The 11,202-nt window shown below is 36.1% G+C and overlaps 1 pseudogene; it reads right to left on the bottom strand.

Annotated features, from left to right (window-relative positions):
• Positions 1-1,001: 1,001 nt before the first annotated feature.
• Positions 1,002-3,718, bottom strand: LOC119583828 (annotated as a pseudogene).
• Positions 3,719-11,202: the final 7,484 nt, after the last annotated feature.

Genomic DNA, 11,202 nt, shown 5'->3' with positions numbered 1-11,202 from the left:
GAGAGAGAGAGAGAGGAGAGAGAGAGAGAGAGAGAGAGGGAGAGGAGAGAGAGAGATAGAGAGAGAATGAGCGAGGAGAGAGGAGAGGAGAGAGGAGAGAGTAGAGAGAGAGAGAAGGAGGGAGAGAGAGAGAGAGAGAGAGAGAGAGAGAGAGAGAGAGAGAGAGGAGAGAAGAAGTCGGAGAGAAAGGAGAGACAAGAGAGAGAGAGAGAGAGGAGAGAGAAGAGAGAGAGAGAAGAAGAGAAAAGAGAGAAGAGAGAGAGAGAGAGAGAGAGAGAGAGAAAAGAGAAGAAAAGAAAAAAAAAAAAAGAGAGAAAAGAGAGAAAAAAGGAGAGAGAGAGAGAGAGAGAGAGAGAGAGAGAGAGAAAAGAGAGAGAGAGAGAAAAGAGAGAAAAAAGAGAGAGAGAGTGAAAAATATATAGAGAAAAATAGAAAGAGAGAGAAAAAGAGGGGAGGGAGAGGGAGAGGGGAGATAGAGATAGAGGGGGAGGGGAGATAGAGATAGAGATAGAGAGACAGAGGAGGGAGGGAGGGAGGGAGGGAGGAGGGAGGGAGGGAGGGAGAGGGAGTAGGGGGAGAGAGATAGGGGAGAAGAGAGAGGGAGAGAGGGAGGGAGAGAGAGAGAACGAAAAAGAGCGAGAGAGAGAGAGAGAGATAGAGAGAGGAGAGAGAGAGCGAGAGAGAGAGAGAGAGAGGGAGAGAGAAGAGAGAGAGAGAGGGAAGGGAGGGCAGGGCGGGAGGAGGGAGGGAGGGAGGGAGGGGATGGAGGGAGGCGGGAGGTTGGAGGGATGGGAGGGGAGGGGTGGAGGGAGGCGGGAGGGAGAGGATAGGGGTAGAGGGAGAGGGAGATGGGAGAGTGAGGGAGAAGAGAGACAGAGACAAGAGAGACAGAGAGAGATAAGAGAAGAGACAGAGACAGAGAGAGACAGAGACAGAGACAGACAGAGACAGAGAGACAGACACGAGAGAGAGACAGAGACACATACAGATATTATCATATCTTACCCAATGAGGCCTTGGTCCCAGCCTTTAATCACTTGTCCAGAACCTAAGGTGAATGTGAGGGTCTGACCACGAGGGTAACTGCCTGTCAAACTCAGTGCCATCTTCTAGTTTTACCCTGAAATAAGAAGGCAAGATAAAAAATAAAATAGTGTGTTTTCACAGACACACACACACACACACAGACACACATAGACACACACAAACAGACAGACATAGACACACACACATGCACACACACAAACGACATTAATAACACTAATAGCAATGAAAAACAAATAAATGCTTCGAAATTCTGAGCAAAACATAAGAAACAAACAATACGTTTTTCCCCAATGCTATTACATTGACGTTATCATCATCGACATTATCAGTACTAATAGCAATGGAAAAATATAATAATAATCATCTTCAAAATCCAAGCCAAAAGTAAAAAGTTGAGGTATGTTGGACAGTAATGATGTATTAATTCCTTGGATCTGCAAGGACGTGACCATCTGTCAAGAAAAAATGTTGCCTGGTGCTGGGTGACAGAACCTGTCATTAGAATTTTGCTGAAGGTTGGGTGAAACAATGACTTCCACGAGTGCACCAAGCTCTTGAAAGACAATTAAGATTTCAGTGTGCATTTATGAGCGGCTCTTGCATTATTTCTATCAATAATAAGTCTGGATGTACCGCAGTGAGCTATGGCTGGAAGAGTGCTGCTCCAGGGAGGACAGTATTTCCTGATCAGGATCCGAAGTCCCACTCACATGATCAGCGGCGCAGGTTGCATATATAAAATGAATACTACAAAATTTAAATGATGTATATAAACAAAAATGTTACATATTGTTATCATTACACTGAGTTGTGATTACTGAGAGAAGTGATGTGGAGTCTGTGGCCCAGCAAAACATTCTACTACCATCTGATACAGTTTATCAACAAAGATACAGACTTTGGAAAATGGCAAAAAAGAAAAAAATGGCTTGAATGTATAAAAAGATTTAATAATATTCCAAGGGAAGGCAAGGATCTTGACTTCACACATGTTCATGGTGTGCCCAGCCTACAACCCTGTGAAAGTGGCCACTCATAGTAAGTCCTAATGTCTGGATTTTAGGCCAATATTACACCTAGATAACAATGGGTTCACCCTATAGACCTCCAGATGATGTGGAGTTTGCATCTGCTGATTTGTCATATTCCTGTGTAATGATTCTTCAACACGGCTGACATGGGAAACTCTTGGAGACCGGTCATTAACATCATGTTGTCATGAAGCAGGAATTACATTTTATGATTTTTTTACTAGGTACCCCATCCGCACCCAAATCCCATGCCTTGCTAGGGAGAATGGGTTGTAATACTCTGATTGTATAATATATTTATATAAAAGGGGCAATACTTAACATACAATCCTTTGGCCTCTACCCCTGAAGGATGTCTAATACCAAAATCTTGAGTTCTCCATGCTGTTGTGGAATCCATAGAAACTTTTCATTCTTGTTTACGATGTCAGTCTTCTTGTGTCACTACTCAAATTGTCTTGACTCTCTTGTTTGTAAATGACAACTAATTAACAGCCGGATGACAAAAAGGATTACTATGAAGCCTAGGTGGAATAGCAGCCTTGATATTACTCTTTACGATTTCTTATTTCATGAAATAAGATTTGCAAAATGAAGGAAAATGCTTTTTTATCCATCATAAACTATATTCCCATCATTTACACAAAGTGTAACACATCTTAATTTATTAGACATAGGCTCTAATTTACACAATCAGGCTGAAACAGGTTCGATCTAATAACTAAAATGAATATTATACATATCTGAATATGTAAAACAGGTTCAATCTAATAACAACATGAATATTATACATTCTGAATATGAAAAACCATTTAAATATTTTGAATTACATGTGATAAAAAAAAAAAGATATCCCTTTGTATGCAGTGCAGCAATTGCAACACACTGGCCATGTCTGATATGTTCCCAAAGACAAGCACAGTCAGCCATCATGTTTCCCCGAAAAGAGCCCACGCCCCCCAAATACCCCAGAGCCATTGGCACCTGTGGAGCCCTCTATGTGTAATGACAATCAATAAAAACTAAACATATGTTTTTCTAAAAATCAATACTGATTATAAGTTTTGTCTTTACATACTAAATTCAATACAACGAACTCTTCCATCAATCATACATAAAAAACAAAATAGTGATGATGTTCAAAAGTAGCAATTTTGAATCTTTATTATTCCAAACAAGTATTTGCCGTCTTTCCTCATTCACTGTCCATTGGTAGCAAACCTTTTGTACAGATGACAACTTAAGATGAGACTGCCGACGTAATTTAAGCTCATATCAAAGCAGTTTTCATATTCAACAAATATCTGCTGAAGACTCCTACTGTTGCTCAGTTACCATACAATTTCCCAACAAGCAGTTGTTTAATTATTGTTGAAATTCACTATGTATTATGATCACTTGTTTGATTAGTTCAAATGCATAATGATAAATGAGATCTAAACTTTGCAAAAGAAACATTTCTTTTTGTACTTACTGCATAATGCATGTGAGTAAGTCCCTCTAGCGACTTTTGAGAGTACAGTTGTCAACACTTTTTTGACTCCAATTTGCAGTTTTTTACTTTTTTCCTTCTTCTTTCATCTTCTGCAGAAGCTACTGCGCAAGCCGCCAACAAGATGATTAATCAAGTCTACACGCATTTTGTACTTCTGTATGAGGCTGGTATGAATGCGAAAATGTAAATCAATATATGCATACACCCTCAAAATAAAATTGTATTATCATATGTCTAGGTGATGGTAGTCAAACAAATAGTCATCTTCAAATGAAACAATTAAGCAAAAAATTATCTGACACAGAGTCAATTCGAACATATAGTCCTACTACAGCATAATTAAAGGAAAGGTCAATTCGCTAATCAATAATCCTGAGAAGCTATTGCTCATATATTCTAATAAGACTTCTCACAATGATTACATGATTGGTACTATGAAACACAAGCATGTTATGTTTGTGTTGGCAGGAGAACTACTGATGAGCTTTTGACTGTCCCAACAGTGATATGTTTGTGACAGAGTGACAAAAACCAGGCACTACAAGAGTGCCCTGAAGCCCAGGTGCATTACTGAGTAGCTAACACACGGATGGCAATGGTAGACAGCGTGACCCAGCTTTTCTCAGCCATATCCACATCCATTAGCATGGTAAGAATGTTGACCAGCCATAGCCATTATTTAACCTTTTCGCTGTACACATGACCTTGGTAGAACTGCTGAAGCAGATAACTTCCAACAAAGATCATCAAGATTTCTCAGGATATAAAAGCCTGCCCTGCCCTGGACACTTCCACATGGATGTCTGCTAATGTACTCAAAGAATGTTAAAACGCTGGACAGCACAGAAAGGAGATTGAGGCTGGGAGATATCAGTCGTAATATATACTTTGAATTTATAGCTGCTTTGTACGGTATCACTCCTATGCTACTATACATCCAGCCAGTCAAATGCAATGTGGTCGTATTATATTATATATATAGCACAGTAGATAATAATCCTTGATAAAGCCAATGAATGGTTAACATATCTTACAATCATTACATACAATTTCTGCAAATTCTTGTTACTCAACAACAAAATAATGATCTTCTCCTACAAAGGTGTAAACCTAAATATGAGCAATATATAGGGTATGTAAACTATTATTTATTCTATACAAAACTGAGAATCCTGATCAAATAAATTTATTATATAAGCAAATTGGCCAAATATCAAAATCCTAGATACTAATGCAGACCACAGGTTTTCCCCTAACAAAAAAAATATAGTTTAGAAAAATTATGCAGTATTACTCTCATAAGGAACCAAGTATGACAACAACCCTATACTGTGAGATAGTCCTGTATTCTGTTTTTCTACAGCTGTTTGCAAAGAAAAAAAGACTGAAAGGCTAATATGTCACCTGTGAGTGGTGAAAAACTCTTGATTATCTTCAGCATGGTTTTTCTCATTCAGAATCAACTTCATCAAGTCAAAGGTGAAAAGATGGGCTCACAGGAGTATTTCTCAGTAATTCCTTATAGTATTAATAACCTTAATTGCTGCTGGGCTTTGTCTTTTGCCCTGCCTGAGGAACAGGGTGATGGGGGATTCTGCCCCCCCACACCCCCCAGGAAACATTACTTCACCTCGGTTTCACATCAAGATAAGCGGAAACTTGTAAGGCATCCAAGTGGAATTTGGGCTGTGATCTACACTTTTCCCACGATAGTTTTCCTTGTATTTTTTGTAGCATTACCAATTCATGTTAGCAGATTATTTCATGCCCCATTGCTGCAATTTTCTTGATCTCTACAAGAATATCATCTTCAATTTGCCATAGCTTAGTGCATCCATATGTAAAGATGACTGCATTCCTTACACAATTACTTGGTCAATCCTTCTACGTAGAACTAAGACATATCAACTTGATAATTAGATCGGCCTTCAAAATTATGTTTGACATGTAGCTATACTCCTTAATGTGTTCTCTATTCCAGTTTTAAAACCAATTCATCCTTGAATTCAGGGTGTGGATATCATGCCATGAAAAACTGGAAATTCTTAACATTTATTCCCAAAGACTAAGTCCCCAACTCCATGTCACAAACTTAATCCCCTAAATAGCCATAACTGTGCATGGTCTGCAATGTTATGGGGGGCTGTTCCCCCAACAGCCACCCTTAGTAACATGGCTTCACTTTTAGTTATGCATGGCAAGACAGAGCTAAAACTCATGAGTACCAAGTTAGCTTGTTGTGAGTCTTTTTCCTTTACTTGGTGGACTTACTGTTCATGTCCGTAGTTATTTCTGTGCCAACAACTACATTTTAGCTCTCTTGCTGCATGGATTTTTGGTCCCTGGAACACGCCATTGGCACCCACACGCTAACTCCTAGGTAAGCCATTCTACGGCAAAAAGAGCACAGACTTATTCATAAACTGTTTATCTATCTTATTTCTACTTGCTATCACTACTGCTACTATATATTACTCGTTACGACCACTATTACTCAGGAGTAGCACGTTTTAATGACTCATTTTACCAGAAGGGTACAGAAAATCACTTCTGTACAATACAAATGGTACTATTAGCTAAATGATGCTTGTTGATACCCCATGTCCACTTTCTCTAAATGAAGTATCTCCCAGAAGCTTGCCTGCATTTCAATGTATGTATCAGACGCTTTTGCAGTTTTTCTAGATCTTAAATTGATAAATGTTATGATTTTCATATCTAATAAATGGAGGAAATCAATTTCAAATAACTGCACACCGAGAACAGAATTACATCCAAATGAGGTAGAAAAATTACTCGCAGGACAATCTTATATATCTTACCGATCACGGGGTACGCACAAACTACCATTTGATCCATATATTGGGCAAGGGTATAATACTAGCAGAAACTCTCACACTATTCAACGCGTCTTTCATTTAAATGACAGCCTAGGCACATAACTTACACGATGCGTTTCCCTTCCAAGAACTGTTAAAAGTTAAACACGAGACGTCAGTCGCTTGTTGGTCGAGGCCGGGAGTGTGTTCGCTTCGCCTGCTGTAACTTTAAATCTTTGCAATTATGTGTGATCATAGTATCATGAAAGTTCGTTGGCCTTTAAAAAGATTTTTTTTTTAATATAATTTTGGTCGCCATACCAAGGTTCTTGTACCAGTTTACACTATTGTGGAACGTCGCATCCGTGCAATATCATCGGGATTATTCAGAAGAGGATAGTGTGTATATACACATATATTTTTTTGCTTTGTTATTTTGGATATCAAGTGACGAACAGCGCGAGTAACGAGTAGACGAGAATAAGTAGATCAAGCAATTTTCTGTGCACACGCACATCGCAGATTACTTTTTATGGGGGTATATATACTTCAAATTAGATTTAATCGAAACATCTATTACTCTTTCGCGTTGTGGTACTATTATTATCATACACTTTCTGACAAAGGGGAATAGAACCCCTGAGACCCCTACAATGAACTGTACCTGAACACAAGCACAAATCACAAAAAACTTCTGCACATAGTTTGAAAAGGCAATAGTCACAATAAGAAATTAGAATCAAACCGTACTGTTTTCGAACTGGGATACATATAAATAAATATATTATTATATATATATATATATATATATATATATATAATATATTATATATATATATTTATACACACACACACACACACCACAGACTCTATTCTAATATCCATATCATCTATCTATCTGCACACACACACACACAACACACACCACACACACACACACACCACGACACAACCCCCACACACACAGACCACACACACAACAACACAGAACAAAGGCACCCACACACACACAACACACCACATAATAATATATATATATATATATCATATATATATATATATATAGATATATAACAATACACACACACATCATATGTATAATATATATATTATAATATAGGTATATATACTATATATATATATATATATATGTGTGGGTGTTGTGTGTTGTGTGTGTGTGTGTGTGTGGGGATGTGGGTGTGTGGTGTGTGTTGTGTGTGTGTGTGTGTGTGTGTGTGTGTGTGTGTGTGTGTGTTGTGTGTGTGGTGTTGAGAGAGAGAGAGAGAATTTTATGTGTGTGTGTGTGTGTGTGTGTGTTGTGTGTGTGTGATATATTATATGGTATACATACATACATACATACATACATATATATTATATATATATATATCTATATATATATATAATATATAATATTATATATATAATATATATAATTTATAGATATAATATATGTCAATAGCACACACACACAAGTCCACGCACATATAGTATATACATATATACTATATACAGTATAATGTGTATATATGTATATATACATGTATACACACACACACATACACACACGCGCGCGCGGCAACACCCACACACACATCACACCACACACACCACACACACACACACACAGTATATATATATATATATATAATATGATATATATATAGTATATATATATATATAAGATATATATATATAATATATGCATATATATATTATATATTTATATATATATAGCTACATATATGACATATATATATATATATAGTATATATATAATATATTATTATATATTCACACACACGCGCACCTACACACATACACACACATATATAAATATATACATATATATACACAGTGTGTGTGTATAACATATGTATATATATATATATATATCTATATATTCTATATTCATATATATATATATATATATATGTGGTGTGTTTGTGTGTGTGTGTGGTGTGTTGTGTTTGTGTGTGTGTGTGTGTGTGTGGTGTGTGTCCTGTATCACAGAAAAAAAAAAAAAAAAAAAAAAAAAAAAAATAACACACACACACCAACACACACACACACACACAGCACACACCACACACACACACACACATATATATATGATATTCTATATATATATATATATATATATATATATCTACACATATATACACACAAACACGTGTATATATGTATCTATTTATATAATATTTGTGGTGTGTGTGTGTGTGTGTGCGTGTGTGTGAATATATTATATATATATATATATTATATATATATATATATTATATACATATATATCTACATATTATTATAATATAGATTTACTATATATATTTCTACATACTATCCATATATATACATAGAGTCTATACATATATATTATATTATATATATATATAGGTCTATATATTATATATCTATATATACGTCTATATACCATCATAATTGACTCTATCAGATATACATGAAACAGTGATCTCAGGACTAGCATGAAAACATTAAAAGTGAGACTCGTATAGGGAGAAAATCGAACAGTATGCAATAAGAAACCATGGAGAAGTAACGTACAATAAGATAAACATATAGACTAAGGTAGGACCATTTAAGGGATCTATACAACTCAAGATGAACAGCCATGGATAGAAGCGAATGCGGTGAACGTAGAAACGTAACCTAGCTCACAACAGAAGAAATAAAAGAAAGTGCTTAAATGCAGTGGAACGAGGGAAATACACCGGGGGAAGATGAGAATTGTATAGACCTTATATAGATGGCGTAGAAATCGCAACAGTGAAACTAGCCATCTTTTTACAAATGCTTATCACGGGAAACTCCGAAAACCTGGAAAATGCACATTATTTTGATACATAAAAAGGGGACAGAAAGGATCTAAAAAAACTACCCAGCAATACCTCCTTCAGCTCTTTTACAAATTTTCAATAACAATCATCACAACTCGCATCTACTGACCGTCTAGATTCTAACCAGCCTATAACAGCCGGCTTTTGCAGTGGATTCTCAACAACAGACCAACCACACGCTCAACTCCAAATAAAGTGAAAAAATAACGAAATATAGGAAACCCCCTGTGTATGCATTTTTCTACGGAGTACGGGAAATGCATTGACCTGTAAGATACCACAGTACTAGAAGCTATCCAAAGACAGGGAGTAGAGGAGTATATGTAAAATACTGGAAGATAGATACAAAGATGACAACAGCAACATCAAGCTCCAACCGAAACCGACAAATACCAATTAAAAAGGTGTTAGAACAGCGATACCATCTCACACAACTGGTTTACAGCTTTTCTTGAGGAAATATTAAAAAGCTAGAGTGGAATGAAGGGTATCAAGAGGAGAGCACGAATATCAAGCAATCTAAGATTTGCAGATGATATTGTCTCTTCAGTGAATCTGCAAATGAAATGCAGCAACCTAATAAATGATCCTGAATAAGAGGCTGAAAATCGGAACTTCCGGATGACAAGAAAAGACTCAGATCATGTTCACAGTAGAGGTTCAGTTCCAACAGATACAGGACCAGCGAGCGCTAGAGGTAGTGTACAAGTATAGTACCTATGACAACTCGTACAGACAAATCACATCTAGCGAAGAGGAAATTAAGCGATGCATCAGTCTAGGCTGGACCACCTTTGGCAACCAGTAGCATACTAAAGGCTCTTTGCCATTATGTTTAAAAGAAAATCTTTAACCATTGTCCCCTACCAGTTATGACCTATGGATCAAAACATTGGACTACAACCAATTACCTGGAGAGAAACTAATAAGTGGCCCTAGAGGAATTGCAAGACATGATGCTGGGAATTAGCCTAATAGATAGGATGAGGTCGCGGAGGGATCAGGGAATACAAAAATAGAAGATATACGTGCGAGGCATCAACAAAATGGCAATGGTCAGGTGTCTATACATCGGAGACAGGAAACAGATGGACAAGAATGAACAGACTGGGTTATAGATATATAAAGAGACAAGGGCCAGACAATGACAAGATGGGCGTGACGAATACGAATTTGGGGCACAGACTAACTGGAAGCAAAAAACACAAGACAGACAAAGTTGGAAAAGATTGTGAGAGCCTATCGTCTCATTGGAACTACCCCAGGCTGATAATGATGATGATGATGATGATATAATATACACCCCAAATATATATATATATATTATATATATATTTATTATATAGATATATATATATATATATATATATAATATATATAGAATCATATTATAAGTATATTCTATACATATAATCCTACATAACCAAATATATTGTGTCCTGTATATATATATTATAATATATATATATATATATATATATTATATGATATATATTGTTATATATATATATATTATACTATATATATATATATATTTGTATATATATATATATATATATATATGATATATATATCTATATATTATAATATATATATTATACATGCATATAACAAATACAAAATACTAATTGTTTCGGGCAGTATTTGAATCATAAATAGTATGGGAATATTGTATACAGTGTGAAATACTCAAACGAGAATTGGCACCCGATCATCATTCTGCAATAAAAAAAACTTTTCATGACCTTTTCAACACATTGGAAAATATTTAAGTGGCTAAGTGCTACATAAAAAATAATGAATTTGTCGGCGAGGGCTTTTTATGTATCTTATTAGGCCTGAACACTAAAGAAAGATCGTTTCCCCCCTAACCTTCAACACTTTTTTTTTATTGTTTAAAGTTTGCGCCTAATCAACCTTCCCTTACGCAGTTTTTGGTCAGTTGCTATTTTTCT

Source organism: Penaeus monodon, chromosome 17 (genome assembly GCF_015228065.2).
Source record: "Penaeus monodon isolate SGIC_2016 chromosome 17, NSTDA_Pmon_1, whole genome shotgun sequence".
NCBI classification, from domain to species: Eukaryota; Metazoa; Arthropoda; class Malacostraca; order Decapoda; family Penaeidae; genus Penaeus; species Penaeus monodon.
This window is presented reverse-complemented; position numbering and strand designations above follow the sequence as displayed.